The 24,951-nt window shown below is 43.0% G+C and overlaps 1 protein-coding gene across 6 annotated transcripts in view; it reads right to left on the bottom strand.

The window, feature by feature from the left end:
• The window catches only part of LOC108024706 (cytotoxic granule associated RNA binding protein TIA1), a 90,702-nt gene that overhangs the window by 63,407 nt on the left and 2,344 nt on the right, over positions 1 to 24,951 (bottom strand). The gene's annotated exons all lie outside the window — the stretch shown is intronic.

Raw genomic sequence — 24,951 nt, forward strand, 5'->3', positions numbered from 1 at the left:
AATGGCCAAACTGACAAACGTGGACAACGGAAGTCAATCAGACGGAGACGACGGACTTTGATACGCAAGCGCAGCGGAAGTTCAATTGCAGTGAGGTGGTGAGGCGGGCGGGGAATGAAGGACCCAGAACGAAGGACGACGGACTCGGGGTCTTCAGGAGGTGGCAATGTCCTGGCGACAGGCCAACAACAGCTGGCGATTAGACGAGCGAGGGAACAGGATGGCCGACCACGACAAACGCTGTTTAACTTAATTCAATAATCATTGGCAATTGCAATTTGCGGTCTGGCGACGTCCGGGCGACATCTGTGCAAATACAGAAATTATAATAATGACAGACTGCAGGCAGGACCTGCAAGGAGGTCGTCCTGTGACCGGAGCGGCATTAAGTGGCCGAAAGTCAGGCACATCGATCCCTGGGACCCAGTTTTTGCGGTTCACTTGGGCAATTACCACGCCGAGATCCTAACCCAAAGCCGATTCGATGCGATGCGATTCCCAACCGATTCTACACATCGACACCGGAATCTGCATCCGATGGAAGACACTGCCGATGGGTACGTGACATTTGGACCAAAACAAATTTCACTTATTGCCCGATAATGTTTCCAGCTTATATTAAATAATCATTTGGGTAATTTCGAATTATTGCTAGGTGGTTGGAGCATCTGAACATCCGAGCACACACAGGCCGAGAGTTGTGTTCGATTCACTAATTGCTGAATGGGCAGACTGGTTGAAATTTCAGAGGGGGCTGGGGCGATTTGGGGGAAGTATAAGGGGTGTTCGAGCATTAGCAGTGCACAACCACAATATTGAATTGAAATTTCATTAGCGTATTAGTGTGCGTTCGGCAGACAAATGGGTAGGAGATTAAATGGTAACAATTGTGTACAGAAAGTGTACTATTTTCGTAGCTGGCATTATTAGTTTTAAATGTGTGGAATTTATTTTATTTTCATTATTGTCACATGCCAAAAGAAAGTATTTCATTATTATTATCTAGAAATTGAAAAACAAAAATGATTAGGAGTCGATCTCTCAAGGTGATGTTTAAAGTCGAAGCTTACATTTATTGGAGAGACCAATTCGTTTTACCATGAGGTTAATTAAGTGAACACATGATCTCATTAGATGTTCTTTCAAATTTAACCGAAACGTTATCTATAGTTAAGATTAAACTAACCGCTAGAACTAACCTGATATTGAGAAATTGGCCCTAAGAGAGCCCCTTTCCCATCAAATTGATTGCGTTCCTGTTGAGCACTTACACCATGTTCACTTGTGGATTACAAGCGCTTAACATCTCCCCCAAATAAGATAAAGATGCCCCCTACCTCGGTTTATTTTCATTTGATTCAGCTGTAAGTGGCCCTCTTGCCACTCACCTCATGTGTGTATAATTAAAATAATAGCAGCCAGGCCTAGTTTTATTATTAATTATGCAAAAACACACAAACACACACCACGCGTCACGCCCCTTCATTAATAAAACATGGGCGTGGAAAACATTGTGGAGTGGAAAAACGAGGTAACCACGGCGCATGTGGCATATTCAATATTGAAGTTGGCCAGGAATATTATTTCTTTTTTTTTCTGCTACTCCCAGCCGCCACTTTGGTATTTGTGTTTGGCTTTTAATGCCAATTAATTACATAATATTTAATACACATGTTTCCCTCGGCATTGTCTAGCCAAAGTTTTTTTTTGCCATAATTTGTAGTTAATTTATGCATGAGATGTTTATTAGCCAAGCGCCTTATGAAAGCGAAGCTGCGCGAAGCAACATCTCTTCTGTGGCCGACTGAAAGCAATCAGGGAAATTAAAAGCCCGAAGGATGGAAATCAACATGGAGAAAAATATGTTTTTCCGTTTGCGGAACTAAAGCCGCCATTGCCATGACAGCATATTTCTGGTGTCCTCAGCAACTTTAACCATAAATTTATGAGCGATTTTTAATGCTTTAAAAATGAAAATGAAAATCTCGGCGGGGCGAGAAAAACGAAATGGGCGGGTCCTGGGTTCGGGGCTCTGAATCCCGGGTCCATCGGCCGTGGCGCAATAAAACTGCGTCATTTTGGGCGGCATAAAAAATCGTTTTTGTGTGTCCTGACAGGGCGGCATCAGATCGGCGGCTGAGGGGCAAAAAATCATGTCATGTCATTGTCGGCATCGTAAAAATGTTATCAGCCATAATAACGAGCCACGATTTCGGGGGGTTTCGACATAGCGAACATGGCGATTTTTCGGGGCTGCGGGGGTGTCGCCAGCGCTAATGGTGCGCAGCTAATGACTGGGTGAGGGGAGTCCTCCTCCGGAGCTCTTGGCCATCTCCCCGGATGATGTACAGTTCAGCTCGGCTCGGAGGCCAGAGAAGGAGAGCTTTAAATTCCAATGGCCAATATTAAATTGCCGCATTCGCAGCTCCACTCGCCGCTCGCCACTCGGGCAACTTACGCTTAATGGTAATAAAAAGTAAATCAAATCAGTGTCCTTAATCCCTGAATTGATGTGGGGCTTCCTCGATTGCGACACAGACACAGACTCGCCGTGTTCCCCGTCTTCCACCTCCCCGGCCATCCTGAAGTCCCCTATTTTTGCCCCGTATTTATGCGAAGGCATTTCTTTTTGCCGGCTGCTCTTACTTACAATTCAATTTCTGAACCGACTTTGACTGAGGCCACATCGTCGGCTGCCTTTTGTGCCCGCTGCGGTGCAATGGAAGCACTTTGACCGGTCTTAAAGCCGGTATATTATGGCAGATGCATTGGGCTTCTTGTGGCTGTGCTGCCGGGTATGTATACTTAATATTTTCTGGCTTGGCTTTAAGGGGCTTTAAATAAATATGGTGTTTCTATTTCTTTAACAACAAGCTTACTTGCGGATTCAAACTGATTTAAAGGTGTAATCAGTAGATGCCAAGATTTGGTTAAAAATTGTCTAAAAAAAATGAGAACTTAATACGATGTAACCCCTTGCCGAAAACGTGAAAATTTTCAAAATTTTTTAGTTTTCAGGATCAGCCAGGAAATGACTTCTATTAATTATATGCATTGTAAGCGGCCCAAAACAGTTCGTCTTTTATGTTTCGGACCACATTTGATTAAACTACACAAAAAAATGTCAAACAAAAACATCGGTTTTTCGGCAAATAACTAAGGTCACATTTTCCACCCAAAAAAAATAAGTAATTTGGACGAAACAAAAAAACTAATGGTCCTAGACTGGAATGTTATATCTTGTTAAGCTCGTAATAAAATTTCAAATTAAATGGCATTCCCACCTAAAAAATTTTATTTTCGACCAATTTTCGCAAAAAAATAAAATGCTACCCCTTGCAAAAAAACTAAAAATTTCGGAAAATTTTTAGTTTTTAAAATCAAACCGAAAATTACTGGGATCATTTATTGAGCTTGATAGCTGTTCAAAACAGTTCATCTTTTAGGTTTAGGACCATTTTTGACTTAGTTACACCAAATAAGGTCAACAAAAATAACGTTTTTCGGTAAAAGCACAGATATTTTAGGACGGAAAAAGGAGGATAAAGCGATTATGTTTAAAACGAATGACTAATACAACTAATAAAATTCATTCATCGCTTGGTAAACTAACATTCCCTATACCCTTCCCTTGTCAGAAAAATGATCTCTCAGAGGCAGCCATCGTCTTGCCTTGCTGTCTTTAAGCCAATCGATGTTGGCATAATGCTCGTACTGCCAGTCGACTTGAATGGATGGCGGCCAATGCTGCGTATGCGCAATATTCGGGGCAACTGCCTGAAGCCGCCAAAAATGAACTGCCAGCTCGAGTTGCACTCATTAATCAAATGTTAAGGAAGAGAGGTCCTTCGCCTGCGCCCCAGTGAAAGCAGAGAAAAAAGCGGAGACTTTGGCAAGATTTTTTTCCTTCGCAGGATTTGGGGAGCGGGAAAGTGCGAGTATTTGTGCAAGCTGAAAATGCATTTAAAATACACAAAAATCCGCAACGAGAAGCTAAGTGAAAAAGCGGGCAGAGCGAGGGAGATAGAGCCAAGAGCTTGAGGAGGCGCCTCGGCATTGTGTTTCATGCTATTTGCATTTTCTCCCCGCTTTTTTTTTGCATTTTTTCCCCCTTTTTTGGCAAGGCAAATAGCAGCGAGTACATAAAAAACAAGTTGAGAGGGGCCAACATGCACCCATTTATGGAGGGGCGAAAGAGAGATAGATATAAATAATAAGTCTGTGTGTGCAAAAAATGGGCGTGCCGCCCCCGTCGAAACAAAACCGACCAAAAAATAAAAAAATGTATAAGAGAAATGCTGGAAAAAAAATGCATTTTATATGCAGATGCATGGCGTAAATTGTAGTTACGTACTAAATAAGTAAAATAGCGCTGAGTATTTTTCACTTAAAATGCAGCAAGGCAAAAACCAAAGGGGCCAGAGACCCTCCGGTCCGGCAGGGGCAGAAAAAAGGGGTCGTTTTGGGTGGGTTTTTCGGGTTGGAAAAGGTGGAGGAGGGCGGGGCGTGGAGGAGGACGAACCTCTTAATTGGATGCATGCAGGCAAAATAACATGCGAGGCGTGCGCAAATTGTTCGGGGTTGAATCAAAGTGGAGGCTAAGTTAACTAGCCGACGGCTAATTAAAACCTGAAAAGTTGGCCACACTTGAATATCCAACTTGGGCGTACTTCTACGGCTCTGTGTGAATGGAAATGGAATTTGCATTGGGAATTGGACTAAGACGAGAGCCGGCTTTTGTGAAAGTTGCTAAAGTCGAATTGGCTCAGAGACTTCTGCTCCTCGACAGTTTTCTCTGCTTCGCTCGCATTAACAGCTGCTCAATGGGAATGAATATGCGGCTGTGGAGCTGCGTAAATGGAAATGGAAATGTCGCTTGTGCTCTCATTTTCCGGAAAAAACCCCCAGCCCCCTGCCGGTATTTGCATAAGCATTTTGTGTCTCTGGCTTTGTACACATGTTGGCAATAAAGCCAGAACCACAAGAGCGTCAAAATTAAACACAATCAGAGCAGAAACTCATTTAAGGCGCTAAGCGTTCGCAACAATTTCGCCAACAACATAAATTACACTTTCCCTGTGTGGCAAGAGAGAGGGGGAAAAAAAAAAAATTGAAATTGCTGGAACGCCTCTAATGAAAGGATTAGCTCAGAGATGGCTATCAAAATATGAAAATTTATGCCAGCTGAAGAGGCCCGCTCGGTTTTTACGGCACTCGCCCAGAAATCCCTTTTTGACCGAGAAAATCTTTGAGTTGCCGCCGCATTAAATGAAACATTGCCGTCCCTTATTTTAATTTTTTTGTTTCCCACCCCGCCGGCCTGTGTTTTTTAATTTCATGCTGAAGGACACGCCTTGGAGCTTCTTCATTTTGTCAAGTTAATGGAGAATAATAAAGCGCAAAAGTAAATAAGTAAACAGAGCGGAGACGCAAAACTACAACAATAAAAGGCGGCAGGCGCAAAAAGCTGAGACGGCAAACGGCCGGAAAATAAAAGCGGACGAGCGAAGCCGCGCCAAAGGACCTCCCATCCTTTTTGCGGAGAGGAAAGCCGAGCCGAGCCAACCCGGCACAGCGAGGCATCTTTTTGTTTTATGCGAAATGCACTAAAAATATATTTAAATTTATTTCATTTTCCCTCAAATGAACTGCGCAGGACATGGCCAAAGTGCAGCCTTGCCGTATTCGGGTGGCGAATTTAAGTGGCGGGGGTCCTGCGACGGACGTGGGGCTGCCATGACGCCAGCCAGGCGACAAGGACGATTACTTCGCGACCCCTCCGCAGCTTACTAGGAGCTACACACAGAAAAAATATTTTATATATTAAAGCAAATTATTCCAAGTATACTCAAGGTCATTCTATCGTTTAAATAAATATTTTTAAAGATGAATCAGGGATATGTTCCAAAATATTAAATGTTTAAAATATGCTAAGAGCGTAAAACACAAAACAAGTTTAAAATGATTTAGGATCTACATATTAAGGACGCTATAAACAACGTTAGGAGAATCAAAAAAATTAAATTTATATTGTTTTGCTAATGTTATTTTAAAGTAGGTTCTTGAAATAACCCATTATGGTTTATGATAAGTAATTTATGGCACTGTGATAAATTAGAAGTTAAAAAATTGCAACAATATGATATATTTTCTCTGTGTAAGGACCGGCCCCTCTGCTCCCTGTGCTCTGTAATAAACTTGATTGCGCATCTCTTATGTTGTACTTCTGCGTACCCCCCTCAGCCGCTTGTTGTAGTTGCTGCCTTTTTAAATAAAATTTTTATGAAATTTTTGGCAATTGAACTCAAGTTTTAATGGAACGCCATAAATTAGTGGCGCTGTCCTGCTCCCCGGCCACTTGAGTCCCGCTGCGAAATTGGATACAAGCGCTTAATAAAGCACTCGAGAGGCTGAGCGGCGTCGTCTGACCGCTCCACTCCCCGCGGCCCCCTCTCGGACCCGCGCCCATGTAGGGAGCCCCCTCAATCAACCCCCCTGCCGACGCCCCTGATGTCACATCCATTTCATTTGCGCTTGGCAACCGACATCAATTCATTTTGTGCGCAATTAGATTGTTGTTGGCCAGGCGAACTCGCACACACACGCGAGACTTAACTTTCCAATATGATCCGTTTTATTTTTATTTTTATGTCCTTTTGCAGCGCCGTCCAACTTTTGGCCATTCGGCGAACACTTTGCCGCTGGCCATGGCAACGATTGACTGGGCCCCGAATGGCTTTGAATGTATTTCGCACTCGAAACTTTTCGAATTCATGCACAAGAGATAGAAAGATAGATGGTCGAAATCAAAGCGCCAACTAAAAAATTTGAATGGCCAACAACAAGAGTGAAAATCCCCGGGAGTGGAGTAGCAAAAACGGAAATTCTAATTAGTTTAACTGCGCACTTTTTTAGTAGCACTTTGTGTGCAGCTAAGGGGTATCCCCTCTATTTTAATTGGAGAACTCTTTTATTTGCCAAAATATGTTTAATTTAAAAATATATATAAATGTAAATATACGTAAGCTCAATGAAAAGATAATAATTATTAAAGCCGAACAATTGCGTTTTATTTATAACATTAAAATGTTTTAATTAAGTAAACTTTTAAGCTCCCTAATTACAGGGTGATTTGTAATCGAAACCCTGGTATGCAGCTATTTTTTCACTTGTTTTTGAGTTTAGTTTTTGTTTTGGCATTTGCATTGGCCATTTGCTGCGTGCATTCTGATGTTTCATTAGTTGGACTGCGAAGCGAAAGTTTGCGGTTTGTTGTCCTTACCGCCGGGGAACTCCCTTTTCCCTATTTTCCTGCCCAGTCCCCACCACCCTATTGCCCCTTTGCCAGCAATATATTTTAGCTGCTGGATCCGCTGGGGCAGTTGTAAAGTTTGTCTTGCAGTTTGTCGGGAATGGATTGTGAAAGGGGTCAGAGTGGAGTCAGTGTGATGGGGATTCATTGGACCTTCTGGTGGTTGGTCATTGGCCGAGCGCGTTGATGTGTAATTGAGGAGCCGGAATTCGACGGCAGATTTATGAGAGAGCCAGCCACTCCCCATGAAGGCTTTGATGTAACAATCTAATCTTAAAAAGGGAACAAAAAACAAATATGTGTGCAAAGAAAAAATAAAAAACCTTTACAGTTTAAAGTAAAAAAACATATAAAAAAAGGTTCATTTCAGACAAATAATATTTAAGCTAACTCTAGGTGCTAAACGTGAACTAAGTTGAAGCACTCGCAGATTTAAAGGACATCCCCAGCACTCGAAATGTGGAGTGGCGGGGTGAAATGCAGCTGCCATGTTCCATGTTCCATGTGCCAGACGTGACTGAAAAGTTGCTGCTATCATTTTTACTCGCAATAGTTTCCACTGCCGGCAATTAATTTATGTGACAAACTGTTTAAAAAGTTAAAGCCGCCGCCCAAGCAGCCGGAAATGGATTCAACTAAATCTGCTGCATCTGATTTCAACTGGAACTACTGCGTCCCCTCGACTGCCGAACGGTTGGATTCTGGAGTGCGGAAAGTTGAGTGCAAAACGGCGATGAAATAATCATGTTTTTGGCTGCGAGCGTATTTTATTTTACTTAAGGTCAACCGTGGAAATGTGATGAAATTTATTATAACTCGAATTGGCCACTGCAAACTTTGCACAATCAGGGGAATGGCAGAAACAACAAGAGTGGATATTGCCGCCCCGATAATGGAAGACAAAGAAAGGCGGCCCAAGGAGCTGAAAACACTGAGGCTAAATTACGAAAGTATACGGAATCCTTCTTGCATTATCCGGCTGCTAGATTAAAATGAACTATTGCATGACAACAACACCACAACAATACAATGGCAGTGGCAATAATAATACAAGCGGACGATAAGCAACACGAACCGGAGCAGGGCGAAAGAACTTGGCTCGCAAGTGCTAAAGAATGAATGAATAAAAGAAGCCTGGCCAAGGAAATCTGTGAAAGACGCCCGGCCAAAGCGGCGGCAGCAACAGCAACAAGGGCCATAATAATGGCTGGGATAATAATAAGAATTAAGCAAGAAAACACATCAGACAGACAGCCAAGCCATGGCCAGGGATTCGGATACGGATTCGGATTCCGATTCGACTCTGCTCTGTTTTTTGGGTTCTTAGGGACCAGTGGCTCGGATGGGGTGTGCTCACAGGAACAGGGAGCAGGAGCAGGGAGCAGGAGCAGGGAGCTGGGCACTGAGCACTGAACACAGCACAACACACGGCTTCCGTTTCCGCAGCCATTTTCGTGGGGATTTATTAGTTTTTGCTCGTTAGAACTGCGCACAGCTGCCGGGCCATGTTGAGAAGTGTTTAAGCAGGGCTACAGAGAGAGAAAATGGGACTAGTGTACTTTTCAGACAATTAAAATTAAGAAAAAGAAAAACTAAATACTTTTTAACGAAGAAATTACTATAATTAAATGAATTCTTTTGTTTAACCATCCAAAATTGTACGACTCGTTAAAAGTCAATCCAGGTTTTTGGAAAATTGTTTGTTACGTGAACAAGGATGTGATTAAGGCTACCTATTTATTTCTCTGCAGCAATAGGGAGAAAGCAGCTCGAGCAGCTAGAAAGCTCTGGCAGCAGAAGACGACTTCATGAACCAACAAAAATTAACACCCAGTGCAAAAAGCAGAAAACGAACGACTGAAACACACATAAGCTGCTTGTTTATAGTTACAGCTTATGCTGCCACCTAACCCACTCCCCCTGGACTTTCCCGCTTTCCCCGCCGCTTTTCCCGCTCTTCCAGTGACCAAGCCATTTCGCCTATGAACCATTTTCTTTGGCTAAAACTGCAGTCGAGGCAACGACGACGGCAGCTTCTGTTGCTGATGTGCATCAAAGTGAGAATGATTGATTCAATTTTAAAGTTGTTGCTATGTGTGTATTGGTGGGTTAAGCTGCTCCGTGTGTGGGTGGGGCTGGGCGAGATGGGGTGGGGGTTGTGTTTTTGGGTGTGTGGGCTATAAGCACAGTCTGCTGCTCAGTTGCCAGCTTTAACGAATAATCTAGCTGCCGTCCACTCGTTTTGAGTCCTTACTGTTTTTGATACACCTAGAATAATAAGGTCCCAAAAATAAAAATAATCATTAATGCCTATTTTAAATACAAATTTGTATTTTTATTAGTTAGTATAGTATTTATTTATTTTTTTACATTTATACATACAGGCAAAAGAGATCCTCAGCCCCTTGGATTAGCTTTAAAATCTCGTTCGTTTCAGTGTAAGGACATGAGTGGGTGCCGAGGATTTTGAGGGGGTTTCGGGAGGCCGGAGGAGCTGCTGCCATGATGGAGTTCGGTCAGAGCCAGCAGTCGTTGGCTGACTTTTCTCCGCTTGTTACCTCAGCTACTAATACCAGAAATAATTACAAAAGTGAATTTATGTTGCTGCGGCGATAACAAATGCTTTTTAGCACTCCCCTCTGCAACCCCCCTTTGCAGTGCAAACACGCTAAAGTCGAAGATTTATTTTTTCCCCGAAGGGTTTCGGGGGGTCTGAAATGCGCGTAACTTTTGCCAATGACGCAGAGGAATTTTCAGCCAGAGCAGAGAGCAGATGTATGAATCGCCATAGATGGGGGATTGCGATGTCAGAGTGAAGTATGGCCTGCAAAGTGCAGCAAGCCCCCTCTTGCCGCGCCACTGAAACAGCCCCAAAGAGCCCCTGCAAATCCTGCACCCAATGATCCACTGGGTGTGGCATCCATCTAAGCATGTGGCATACAAGACTGAACTTTCTTTATCAAGTTTTGGCAACATCACAGATTAAAATTTGGCTTTCTGACACTGCCGAAGCGACAGACTCTGGAATTAGTTCTAGTGCTTCGTTGGGGGCGGTGTCGGGGTCGGAGGTCGATGGGCGTGGCAGTGTTGCGAATTAAGCTGAGTGACTTTCAAATGAGTGGATGCGCCCTGAAGTTCATTAGCAAAAGCCAAAAGTTGCTTGATTGACGCCCGGCATTGACTGCAGTTTAGCTTGCTGAAGTTGCATGATTTCTGCTCCGGCTCTTGACAGTTGCTTTTGGCTGGGGAAACCTTATTCGGTGCACTTAAAGAAAACCTAAATAAAATGTTGAGTCATTTATAGCACCGAAATCTGCTCTCTTTTAAAAAATATAATCAATTACCTTTTAAATCTGTGCTATAAAATTATTTTTAAATGTGATAGCAGAAATCCAACTAATACAATATCACCAACATTTTTTTTCTCTCTGCAAATATTTAAAAAAAAATAAAATTCCGCATTCCATCACCGGCAGTGCACCCAATTAAATCCTTGTCAGGCAACTCCCTTCCCTTGGAACCACGCTGCCATAATTATTTTTCGTGTCCGTAATTACGTTTTCCACTTTCCATTTACCATTTACATAACCTTTGCCCCGGCCAGCGAAAGCAATCACTTAAGTGGCGCTAAAAAATTATCTAACAAAATTATTTCAAGCGAAAACCGAAAAGAGCACCGCAACGAGTAACAATCGATGCGAAATACTTGGATAATTGGCGCTTATTGATACTTGAGCGCCACATAATCGTCTTAATTACTTTGCAAACTAACTTTAATTGGCCCGAACGGTGGACGAGATAAAAGGGCCCAATTACAAACGCCCGAACGGCAGAGATCCCTGGGCTGATTGCATGTCTGCCTGCCATTTGAGGCCAACGAAAAAAAAAGGGAAGGAAATTCTGGAAGGAAAAAACTAGAGTAGAGCAAGGAGAAAAAAAGATGCCGATGCCGATGCCACCATTCATTATCTGCCACCCCGACGACCTGCGGGGCAGCCAACACTTGAGCCGGACCCTTTCAATAAATAATATAATAATAATCCAATCATATTGTTACATCCGCGACTGCCAGTCATCAGGTTCGAGGACTCCAGCTGAAGCTCGCAGCCGTTCAGAGCTGTCCGGATCTGGCTACTTTGTTCTTACGCTTCCGCCGTGATGCTTCCGTCGCCTGTCCACCCGGAATCCTGGACCCCCGAACTCCGAAGCCCGCGTCCCAAATCCACTGGCAGCCGGCTAATATGCGTCCCGCCGGCGCAGCGGAAATTGCAAGCCAAGCCAAGAGAGCAGGGGTCCAGGATGCGGACAGAGACTAAGCAGCTTAAGGGCGCATCATCGATGCCAACGCTTCTAGCTGAAGATTTATCGTCCTGTTCGGGTTCAGTTAGGGTTTTGCCACGTGAGATGTGTTTGGTCTGGGCTGGGAGTGGCAATAGGAAAGGGGATCCGTTGCCCAGGGACACGTTGCTTTTCATTTGAGTGGCAGCCACAAGATGCAGGCGAAAGGATGGCGAATGCTAGAATGCATCTATTAGCCAAATTGTTTTCACTTTCAGATCAGGTTGGTCTAACGATTCGTTTTAATTTCATTAGGCAAGTTGTTTATAACAGGGAATTTCCGTTCGTATGCGGAATAATCAGCCTTTGCTGTTATAATAATAATTTTGAAATTCATTACATTTTTTATCAAGAAATGATTTAATATTTTGCACATTATGACATGTGTTGTCAACTGACTTTAATTATTATTTTTAATTACAGCATAAAGCCAGCTCGTTCTCAATCAGCAGCATTGTGCAGCATTTATTTGGGTCATTCGATTTAGCAACATGTAATTTCAGATAGCGATCGGCTCCAGACTCCCCCAACACCCACAGCCCTGTGCCTGTTTATTTATGCCAAGGGGAAATATCAGATTTACTGCAGTCGCTTGCCAAATGGCTGGGCCAAAAGCAGCGTCCATTATCATCGGCGGCAGCCAAGCATTACGGAGCTGAGCTGCCTTTAATATCATTGGGAAGGCGCCGCTGATTTGTCAACTCTCGGGACCCACAACCCACCACCCGCGCAATTCTGATAATGTTCTAGCTCTCAACGATTTCCTTCCCGCGACTTTCCACTCCCTCGGCGGCAAGGTGAAAATTGCAAATTACAGCCGAGCAAATAAAGCAGGCGACATAGACCTACGAGGAACTTTTGCAAAATTACCAAAGGAATGAGCCGGGCTTCGCCTTAAACCAAATTGAATTCAGTGCTTTGATGGCAGACGACATTGCCACCGCCCTCCGCCCGGGACATTTTGCGGGGGCGGACATTTTTTAGCTGCGGCATTTCAAAGAAATTGTCATGACAAATTGAAACAATTTCTTTGGCTTTTGTGGCCTGCCAACATAGGAAAACCCGAAAACATTTTATGCAATAAATTAAAAAATTTGCGTACAAAACCTCGGTCGAGGCTTCTGCCTCGGTTTCCTCGGCTTCTTGGCATTTGTTTGCCGTTTAATGGAGCGTGTGCAGGACCCGAATTTCAAATTGAGTGATTTCTGAGGGGTAAAATTGCTAGAAGTGATGTGTTTAATTGCACTTGCCATTGCTCTTGACTAATGTATGGTCATGACATTCCCCGAATCGGCAATAAGTACATTTCGAGACCCGAAATCCCGACTCTCGCACAAAAAGAGTCAAGAGTCGCAAATATCTTATTTCCAATTCCAATTCCCAGCGATTGTCAACGCAAATGTCTCAACTTGGGCGCTAAGCGTCCAGCTCTCGTTCCCTAGTGCTGTTCCCTGGCATCCTTGTCACTTTGGCTTCGTCCGGACAATGCGCAAAATTTCAGGAATGTCGACCCCGTAGACAGGACCAAGACATTTGGTATAATACAAATAGGGGGCGAGGAGGACACGAAACAAAAACGAAGAAACAGGCAATGGTCACACGGCACAGGACATTTAATGTAAACGTTTTGTCGACAAATGTCAAATGGCCACTCGGCAGGACAACTGGAAACCGACACAAATGGGGTGGTGTTGGTCCACCCCAAAGCACCCGAAATTAATTCGATTTAATGCTCACCTTAGTGCGACGGTCAGGCGGATTAAGCAACAAAATCAATGATAATTTGCCAGGGCAATGAATAAGAGAACAAAGGCTGCCCTAACAAGTTCATTTCATTACGGAAATGAAAATGGCATAATTAAATGTTAACGATGCTGTCGGTGGTCCCCCATTGACCCCTCGACCCACTCTGTCTTTCTGTTTTTCTTTTATTTTCGCTTTTCTTGGCGCCCCCGGGTGCATCCACGTGGCCGAATAAATCAAATTTGCCACGACTGCCGGCTTTTGCAACTCACCGTGGCGGCCTTCAAAATTACCGACTTCCAATCATTTTGGAGCTCCCTTTTTGGCAAATGAACTCTTGTCTGGGTTGGCTTACCTGGAATGAAAGTAAAAGGTTGGAGAGCGATGAGCATTAAGTGTGGTTTAGCAGAATAATAATAAAAAGTGCGCTTTGGCTGAGGGCACCGGCATGGGCACGCACAGTTTCATTAGCCACATTCATAAGGCATTAAAAATGACGGCGGGATATCAATTTGGCCAGACGCGAGACCCATTAACACCGACACACACACACAGGTCTCTACAGCTAAATAGAAAATATGAAGCAAGAAAATTAAAAAGGGCAGCCACGCCTTCGCTTTCTTGGCCGCTTCGCCATTAAAGTGTAAATCCCGCCAAGGCATCGAAAATGAAGAGATTCCCCCGGCGACGCCTTGCAACATTATGATCACCGCCACTCGCACACATGTGCAAGCTGAAATAATTTTTATGATTATTTCTTCCTTCCGTCGCTGGCTCATCCACAGCAGCCCAGAAACCCAGGCCAGACCATACCAACCGAACCAGAAGCTCAGCTCAGTTCAGCTGCTAGAAAGTATTTCTGCACTTTTCTCGTGCGCCATTTAAGTGCGCCAAAGCCCTAGGACTCGTGCTCTGCCCAGATAAGCACAGTGGAAATAAACATTACGAGTTGCCCAGGGTCTCGAATCTTTGTGAGAGCCCCTGGCCACTCAGATTACGCAATGATCGTCGGGGCATTAGCCATGGGACAGAGAAAGTGAGAGCAATATTGTTGTGGGAATTTTTCATAGACCCCAGTTAGTGCTGAACTAAATTATTAACTAATTGTATTGGGCAGTACTTTGTTTGTACAGTTCTTAAAAGAATTTGAATGTAAAAACAATTCATAATAAATTACTTAGTTAATTTTTCATGGGTTTTTATGGTTTTTATATGATGCATCATTTAGTTGGCGCCCCCGGTTCGAGTAATCAATGTTACTCAGTGAAAACTTGGAAGGTATTCTTGTAACAAAGAAGAATTAACAAAACACAATGTGAACCTGGATATGCCCAAAGGGACCACAACAGATTGTCATAGCAGATCAGACAACATTCGATCTAATTAATTACTAATTCCCAGCTATTTCGGAGAACACCTAAACTGATAATTCTCAAAGCCCTTCTAGGGTTACGCCTGTGCTTGTTCGACCACATTTGCCACCCGACAACATCTAGCTTTGCTTCACGGTGCCAAACGTTCGCCGCAGAGGTTGCCTTCGCCTGGCTTCCCCACTGGCTGCGATATGGAATTCCTTGGATTAAATGTTATGTTGGCATTATATTTCTTTCTCTTTACGCCCATGTCTGGCAATGTGTGGGTGCCTCGGTGTGTGTGCTTGTAACGCATGCTGGGCCTTAATGTCTTCATCCTTGTGGCAAGGCTGTGCCATTGTTGTTGCCATTTGGCCGCTGCCGCTGCTGCTGCTGCTGCTGCTGCCTCAGCTCTGCCGCACTAATAGCTGCGCCCACAAAAGTAGACTTGACTTTTTGGAGCGGCTAAAATAGAGCAGAGCCGAGTTAAGTAAATAATGCCAACACATGTAATACATCAAGGCGCTCGTGTGTGTGAGTGTCGGTGTTTATTTATGATGTTTTGTGGTTGCTTATGGCGCAAAAGCTTTAAGAATCTGGGCATTCAATTTGCAGCAGCAAATGCGTCTCTCCCGCTTTCCCGGGCCATTTCATTTAATTTAAAAGCAAATGAAAAAATAGCAAAAATTGCCAGCGCACATAGAAGAAAGTATAATAATATTAAAGCGTTTTTTTCCGACATAGAACTAAGCACTTGTAAATCCCCATGGAGGATGTGCCATCAAGTTAGTCTCAAACACAAACACACGCACACCCGCTGCACTTTTATCCACATGCAAACATGAGTGAGCTTCCACCCCGGCCATGGATATGTGTGTGTCTCTCTATGTATACGTATATACTCAAATGTGGGTGAGTGTGTGTGTGTGGCCAAACTCATAGGAACTTATGCATAAGTGACATTAAGAAAAAGCTCTCCAAATGCAAGAGAAACACTTTGGCCACCGCCACCGCAGTCGACAAGGAAAATAGGAAAAACCCAAGTAAAAGTTTTCGCAGCTGAAAGCATCACAGAAATAGAAAAAAAGCAGGATAGGACGGAAAGTATATGTGGCAGGAAGCAGGAGGAGAGAAGCGGGATTCCGGCTGGCATGCAGCAGCCAAATGAACGCAAACTTTCGGCGGCATTAGGGATATGCCAGCGTCTCTGGCGAAGGATATGCAATCATCATGCGGATTTCCATAAGCAGCCAGCGAGCAGCGAGTCGAAGGCAAATAGAAAACCAACAGAGGACACCAGCACATGGGCAAACACACATTGTACACTGGGGGAAAATCTGGAAGATTCCTAGTCAGTCATTTTCGCATAATTTTCAGAAGCGGTTGAGGCATTTGTACTGGCGAAGTTGAGGATTTAAAGGAGTTGAAATTATGGTTCTTTGTAGTTAAGCATTATTCTTTTCATTTTTTGAAGTTAAGATCCTTAAACGTATATTATATAACTGTTGGAAGCTTTAACTCTCTTTTATGTTTCCAGTGTACAGAGACAACACACACACACATACGCCTCGTTGTAAGCTGCAACTGGCTTAGCTCAATATCCTTTTTGGTGCAACTTTAAACTATTTTCAATGGCATTTCCGACTGCATCTCCGCTTCGTTTTGACTTTGCCATTGCCCCTCCGCCGGAGTCAAATGTTTGTACAGTCTGTACAGTCCGCTCCCTCCCTCCCCCGAAACACACCCCCTTTGGGAATCTCCTTTAAGTGGGTTTGAGCATGGAAAAATTGATAAGTTGTCGGGGATGTACGGTGTGCGTGCTTATTGACATATCTAACTCCAGTTCGCCATGACTTGTGCGCTGAAAAGTGCGATGAAAATGTTTAAAGTTTGCCTTTTGCGGAAGCAGGAGACATGAGAAAAAGCCACCGCAGATCCAGCAAAGTTTGCAAATTGTTTTCTGCGGCTTCCACTCAACTCTTGGCCGAGCAACGAATGTGAAATGGTCATGGCAACTGATATTTATAATTAGAGAAAGTTTTTGCAGCCAGCACAAAGCGTGGTTTATGCCGGAATCGTATCTGAATGATGCGGAATTTCAGGTTAAGTCGGCTTGAGGCTAAAGCTTTAGCTTGACTTAGTAATCCCTTTTTTACCCATTGGCCCAAAGGCAAACCTTTTAACGTTTGCCATATGCAATTCGGTACGTAGTTGGCCACAGCCCTCGGCCAAAGGTGAGCACTCTCAAAAAAAGGAGGCAGGTCAGAGGTGCAGGTTCAAATCGCTCTTTTTAGCCCAGAAAAAAGCTAGTACCCAGCAGTGTCAGCTGGCAACAAACGCAAGTATGCAAAAATACCAGGGGGACACGCATCCTGCCGAAAAAGGGCAGCAGTTGCTCTTTTCCGTATCGCCAATTGGCAGTAGTTAGCGGCAGTCACACAAATGCACCAGGAAAAACTCAAAAACGAGTTTATAGGAAAATATATCTTAGGCTTAAGAGATGCTTAAAAGAAAAACCTAGAAAATGTAATATGTTTTTTGGCTTGAACGTGAACACTTTACCATAAACTCCAATTCTTCAGATTCTTGTTATTTATTCTAAAAACGTCACCTTAGCAGATAAAATAGGCATTCTTTCTGACATTTCTGATATTATAACTTAAAAAAAATATTTTTTTAGTGAAATTTTATTACTACCCGAGATTTTTCCCCAAGTGCAAGGATTCGCACACCGAAAAACCCCCACCGAACAATGCGAACGCACTTGTCGCCGTTTATTGATTCAATCATTGGAAATGTGTTAAGGTTTTTAAAGCAGTCCCTCTGTTTGCTTCAAGTTTTTTGCAGGACACCCCAGCTGGGCACACCCCCGATCCCCTAGCCCCCCTCGCCCACCCCCTGTTAACCCCTTGCCGCCCTTTCCGCCCCTTTCCGCTTTCCGGCGAGTTGCCTTTTTGCTGTGTTTGTTTTCTGTTTGCATTTTTTTGTTTGTTTCGAGCTCTGCAGCAACTCAACTGTCGACTGTTTGCTTTGCGTTGCTTTAACGCTATTTTCGCTCTGTTTTGTTTTGTTTTGTTAAGCACTTTTGTACGGTTTGTTGTTGCTGGCTGACCCTCCAACACCATTTTCCACCCACCCACTTTTCCCGCCACCAGCAGTCGTTGATTTTTCCCCATTTTTTTGGGCCGTAAATTTATGCTAACAGCTCTCCATTGAAAATGCATAAATTTATGTGTTTACACTATGTGCAGGCATTTGCTTTGCGGGTGCGGATGTGCAAAGAGCGGGGGACCCGGGCACATGTGTTTACTTAGCACTTTTTATGGCCGGGCCCAGTCGGAAGACCCTGGCCAGCCCGCAGTCCATGTTTTATTTACCTACGGTTTGTTTTATTTAGACCCAACTGTTTTTATTTTCGGCTAAGCCATCGTTCTCCCTCCCTCTTCTGGGCGCCCCTGAAAACTATGCGAAATTTTATAAATTATTATTTGCATAAATTGCCGTATTTGCCAGCGCAAATGAGACCAAAGTCAAACAGAAGTTCGCACGCACAGCTCATAAAATTTAGCTCAGGACTAAACGCTTTGGCCCTGCGATCGGCGCTGGGAGGTCCGTTCAAAAATTCCATCAACGCCCCAAATGACTTTATGCAAAAGTTTGGCCCGGGCATAAAAACGAAGGCAAAGGAAGTCGAAGAGCCGGAATGCCAAACGAGCAAAACAATGCGGACACGGCGGTAAAGGGTTAAGGAAAAGGACACACACGTCCACTTTGCACAGAAAAAAATGTATGAGTGTTAAAAATAAGAATTTTAATTTATAAAATATTTTAGATCCTAAAAAAACGGGAATCTTTTAAAGCAAAATGTATTTTTCTAAAGACATAAAAGTAACATTAATAAAAAGAATTAAAATTTGGTATCTCAAAATTTTTCAAATGCGATAACCACATTTATTTACTGTGTAACTTCAGTACCAGCTTGCCTGCTGGGCGAGGTACTGTGGCCAATGCATTAAAACGTGCCAAAGTCAGCCAGCGGCTGAGGAAAAACTGAGAAGTGTGAGGACAAAGTCTGGGGCGGGCACATAAATGCGAAATAAAAACCATTTGAATGGCAGGCGACACTCAAAATCGATACGAACCGAACTACAGGACGTAGTCTTGGGGTCACAAAGAGTGGGTATGCCATGGATGGAAAGCGTCGGACGCTGGGCATTGCGAAAGTACGAAAATGTAAATGGGCCCCGGTTCTCGAGCCCAAGTGTTTCTGTGTGTTTTTGCTATATGGGGCTGCAGCAGTAAAATAGATGGGCATTTAAGATGAGCCAACTTCCCGAGCGGGCCTCCTTTTCTCAGTCTCTTAATCCACAGTTGCGGTCATCAGATCAGTTGGCCAATTCATTGGAAAGCCATTTGAGTGTTAGAGTGTTCTTTGTGTGCGGCTACTGGCTGGAAAGTCCTTAAAGAGGTTGCCATTGTAAACTTATATGTGACTTTTAACTGGTAAGGAGAGTGTTTCTTATTGTATATTAAATTTAATTTTAGAATAATAAGTTACTTTTTCACAGGTATATAAAAACTAGATGCATTTCTTATATTTTATAAACCATTTTTTTATGCACCACTATTTTTCCCGCTGCTGTGGCACTCTATCTTGGCCAGCCTCCGTAAAACAGTTCACGTCGTTGGCGCTGGGTAATGGAGGAGCCCAGTCGAGTGGTCGCCTCCTTTTTGGCGTTAATGAAAAATGCATGAAATTTAAATTGCGCCAAAGTGTTGACCAGTGGACGAACCCACACCTTTCCTTCCACACCGGCACCGACGTTCCACCGAAATCCGCTTTGCTCGGATGCGATGCGGGCATGAGCAATTTGTTACACCATGCAACAAGCGAGCGATCCGCAGACACTTTTATTACACGGCGCCAGCAAAACAAGGAAAAGCCAGAGGAAAAGCGACAAAAAATCGACAGACAAAAAGCGACAAATGCGATGACAAACAATACGAGCAACAACAATGACGCCGCTGTCAATTGTTTGAATTCTGAATTCCAAAAAGAGGAAAAACAAGAACACTGAAACTCGGGGACTGTGGAAAAAACTGAACCTCATTTTCTATGCCAGTGCCGCTGCCAAATGTCAAATGTCGAATTGAGCAATGAAATGTAAACTTTTCATTTGCCGCCGCCAACAGGAAACAAAACGAAGCACAAAAGAAATTGCAGTGTAAAAAAAATGGACAGTCAAAAATGTTACCAATCAAATGAAATGTAATCAAACGGAATGAACAGGACGGCGGGGAGACATCAAATCGAGCAACGATTTTTGGTGTTCACTCGGTGACGAGTTCCTCTACTTAAAAGTGTCCTATTTTTAGTCGCAAGTTACGCAATGGAGAGATTTTAGAAAATATTACACATAATATCCTTTAAAAATCAGCTTCAGTTACAATAGCAATTGTGGTTTTTTATTTCAGAGACAATTAAATGTTATTTTTAATGTTAATACTTCAAAGGCCTTAAAAAAACACTTGTATCTTCATTTTAAATACCAGTAATTACACTTTTTTAAAGATGGAAAACCACAATTTTCCTTCGACACTGTATGTCCTTCATTTGAGGCAATACAACATTAATTCCTTGACACGCTTTCCTTAAACATTTTATCGCATCCTCCACTTTGTACCCAATTCAAGGGGAATTTATTGAGACCCTTTAAGCACGAGCACTCCGCACCAATACCAGAGGCAAAACCAGTGCGGATGGGAATTCAAATGGCTCACACAGACACTCGCACACACAGCAATGGCCAGAGCTACTCAATTGTAATGGCCGCTGGCATAAAATAAAGCTCACAACGAGCAGCGCCCAGAAAAGCGGGCACGCCCACAAGGCCAACCAACACCTTTTTTATGCGTTTTCATTTGCGAAAGCGTAGGAAATATCTTGCCCACGGGGCGTATTAAAATCAATTCATTTAATTTTGATCAAAGCGAAATAAATCTTTGCGCTTTTTGCTTAATTTCCTTCGCTTTGCGAGAGGGAAAATGGTGGAAAATCCACAACAACGTCAGTGAGTAATTTGGTGTGTTGCTGTGTGGGTGTGTGTGTTCTCAGCAAACGCAAAGTAAGACAAAAAGCACAAGTAACAGAGAAATTCCGTAAGCGAAATGAGAAATCATTAGTAAGTAAAAAGCTTGTCAATGTGTGTGTGTGTGTGTAAGTACAAACACAGACGAAGCGAAGATAAAGACACACATAAAAGGAGAGCGGCGTGTAAAAGTTTTTCCAGCTCCCCGTACTTTCTCCTTATCAATGCCAGCGACGGCAACTGAATTAATTTTTCAATTCGCCAAACGAATTCATTGACTTTTTGTGTTCACCCATACACCCGCACACACCTACACAGCCATTCAACCATTCACCCTTTCACCCACACACCCGCACAACCAGATCCTTGCTCACACACACACTGCCAAAGATACCGATGCAGACTCCACGTTTCTGCTGGGGTATTAAAATCCTTTAAACAGATTTCATTTCGAACGCTTTGCGGTCGATAAATGCATTTCACTTTGGTGGTTTTTTACCCACACAAACAAAACTCCCTGTTTCGTATTGCACGCTTTCTCCTGCTCATGTGTGAGTGTTTCATTTGGCATTGCATACTTTTCGGCTGCTGCTATCCTTTTCAGTTGTTCCGCCTTCGCAGCTGACTCTTTCCAATGATTTGCTGGCAAATTACTTTGAGGTGTTGCCTGCTGTCTCTCGCCTCACTTTGCCACTTTTGCCCGCTTTCCCCCTTCCCCCTCTGCTGTACAAAAATTGCCAAATTCATTTCCAAAACAAACATTTAGTATGTGTTTTTGTCCGTATGCGGGTGGGTGTGTGTGTGTGTTTGTGTGTATATGTTGGCTGCAAGTGTTGCCAACCAATTTAAAAGTTTGGCTGTCGCCTTTGCCTGAGCGAAAGTAAAGCGCGCTCTCGCCGTTGTTGTTGCCTCATTTGGGGGCAAGGAAAAACAGCCAAGAGCAGGCGGATCACAGCCAGATGGAGATAACACAGCGCAATACAGTGGAAATTATCTAAGGGAAATCCCGTGTCAGTTGGGCCAGAGCAATAGGCGTTTGTCGTTACCGCATTAAATGCACCTTTGTGAGATGGATCATTGAAATTTAAAGGCTTTTGGTAATTAAAAATATATATGAATTTTAAAGTCACTATTAAGGTTTCAAAAAGTATGCAACAAAATATTTTAAATTGACTTCTTTAAAGACAACCCTCAACACTTTTATTAACAATATTAAATCCTTAGTGGCAAATTTCAAGGATGCTAAGATAAGATTTATGTACCCACAGCTCGGATACTTTTCTAGTATTATGATTTTTAGATCTCTAGTTAAATTTAGGTGTAACAAATTTGTTTCGATTTTATTAAGTTAAGTATTTTTAAATACCTTCTTAGCTAAAAACTGAAACCGCTAGCAGCATCCTAAAACAAAGTAAATATATGAAAGTTTCAATGGGCCCAGAATAGGCCAAACTTAAGATGGGTTCTCCAGCATATGGGCAATCTTTTAGGGGTAACTGCCACTGTAGTTGGCCATTAAGGAGGCTGATGCTGTTGTGATGCTCTGGATCCGGATGGTCTGCCTCCACAGCCAACTACTGTGGCACTTGTTGGCTTGGCTGCCGCTGTTGCAGTTGCGACACTTGAGAAACTCGCAGTCGCTGTTTGTTTTTGCAACAGCGGCATGAGGTGTAGCCCGCCCCCTCTTTTCGCTCTGTGTGTGTGTGGGTGTAAGTGCTGCTCGAAAGTTCATGCACCGTGTGCCACTGCAGCCGTGTGGGTGAGTGTGTGTGGGTGCGCTCTGTGTGTCCTTACTGCATATATAAATTTATATGCATGTGCCTGTTACGCTCTGCTCCTTTCGGTTTGCCGGCAGTTTGGCCGACTCTCTTGCATTTGAATTGGAAATTCAGCGGCGTGCTTAATTTTCAATTTGCAATCATTTGGCCTGGTAATCAAAGTTTGCTTTGTCGGTGTGCGGTTGTCGACTTTTTCTAGTCCTCTGCTAATTAGTAACTAAGTGCGGCTCATCACAAAGTCAATTGTCCTTCTTCCCTTTTCCTATTTGATTCTTTTCACTGGGTAATCAGAGGAAATATTGCTGAAGCTTTTGAAATTAAGTGGTAGTTCTTGTAAGGTATTTATAAAGTTGAGTATTATTTATTACTTAAAATGCCAACGTTAAGATTTTTTGTGACTCCACCAAAGTATAACCTTTTAGAATAATACAATATAAAATGGAAATCTTGTTGGATTTTTGAGTGCCAAAATTAATGTCCAAGATAATGATATGCTAATTTTCAATTGGCAGTCACTTGCCCTATTATTTGGTGTGTGGCTATCAACTTTTGCCATATCCCTGCTAATTAGTGACTAAGTGTGGATCATCGCCAAGTCAATTGTGCTGGAAATGACCATCCATGTATTTTTTTAGCTCGGCTAACCACTAGCGAATTTGCTCCACTTTCGCACTCATTTCCCGGAGTTTTCCCCCAACGATTTCCCGGACTTCTGGTAAGCCGCCCCGCATTAAGCCAACTTACACAATGCCCGGAACCGGCAGACTCTTCTCTTTCGCCCCGGCTCCTATTTATGTGCCCTGCCTTGTGTTGTCTTGTCTAGTAATTTTCTCACACTTTGCAGCCGCTCATCAACGCTCCGTCGGCCAAAGGGAAAGGCAAACTTCGCAGACTCAAGTGTGGAAATTTTCACTTTTTTGCCATAATTAAATTCATTTTCAAGTTGCTCTTGCTGGCTTTCGACTCGACGACTCAACGGGAGATGCCACACCGAGGCACACTCAACTTTTCACTATTTTTCACTCGTCGTAGTAGTAGACATTTTCCATTTTTCATTACAGTCCAAAGTCAGGCCGCCCCGGCCGCCTGGCCGCTTTTCCTCGTTTCATTTTCATGCAGCTTCCTGTGCCGTTGTTTCCGGTTTCATGCCTGCCAGTGTCTATTTGTGTATAGTTTTTGCCATTAGCAACCGTTGTCGGGCTCAGAGGGTTAAGGGGGTGGCCAACAAATTGGAGAATAGTCCCCGTTTCTATCCCAATCCCTGTCTTTGTTTCCAAGTTTCGGCTTAAGTTGTTTTTAAGTTGTAAATCTCTACGGGCATGCAATTTCCCCTGCCCGCCCGCAGGGCTGTATCAAATTTTTCATTTGTGGTTAAAAATATGAAAATTGTAACTGATATTTATGCTTGTAATGCCTACGCTTGACATTCCCAGCCCGTAGGGGTGGTGTCCACAATAATTCATCTCCGAAATGCGTGTTCGAGTTTTGTTATTTGTCGGATTACGTGTGCGAATCTGGCCTCCTGGAATCTGACTCATTCAAAACTGGCCGAAAGTGATACTTGTGCTTTATTGGAATTTTTGAAATTTACCTCCTTGACTTCCGTCTGTCTGGGATACGTTTGATTGAATGTGTTGCCAGGATGATTTTGGCCATGTGACGCATACGAAATTTCTATAAATACTAAATACTTTATTGTGCCCTGTTATCGATCGCCCAGGGTGGTTCTTGATTTGAATTGTAATTGTTCAGACACTGATTTGAATACATAAGCTGCTGTCTTTTCTGAGGAGTTGCTGGTTTATTGATGTTTTTGCTTAAAGCTTTGGTGTTTTTGGCGAAATGTCTCTCGAATTTAATTGAAGTTTTATCATCGACCATAAGATATTTAAGGCACACGATATATGCTTTTTTCAGTATTCATTTTTATTTCCTAACTAAAATTTGCAAAACTAAATTTAATTGAGCTAGAAAAAAATATGCACATGCTCTGCACATAAAACACATTTAGCACAAACAGCATTTTATTAAGATCCAACTAATACGATAAATTATGTTTTTGCCATGGCTGTGTTTGAATGATTTGCTAACTTTTTAAGCCTTCACAAATCCTTGGCTGAGAATGAAATGCAATTATATCGCAAAATAAAATTCATTCAATTAAATCCCAGCTGAAAGCCAATCTGAATACGTTTAGAATTGCAAATGACCGTGCTGACGTTTTTTTAAATTAATCTAAAACTTGATTTATTTGCGCTTTACATAGTATTTAATTGTTTTGCGCTTTTTCAGAAGTCTGCTTTAAGGTTTGTGAAATAAATTTATGGGGATATATTTTT

The sequence above is a fragment of the Drosophila biarmipes genome, chromosome 3R, assembly GCF_025231255.1.
Source record: "Drosophila biarmipes strain raj3 chromosome 3R, RU_DBia_V1.1, whole genome shotgun sequence".
Classification (NCBI taxonomy): domain Eukaryota; kingdom Metazoa; phylum Arthropoda; class Insecta; order Diptera; family Drosophilidae; genus Drosophila; species Drosophila biarmipes.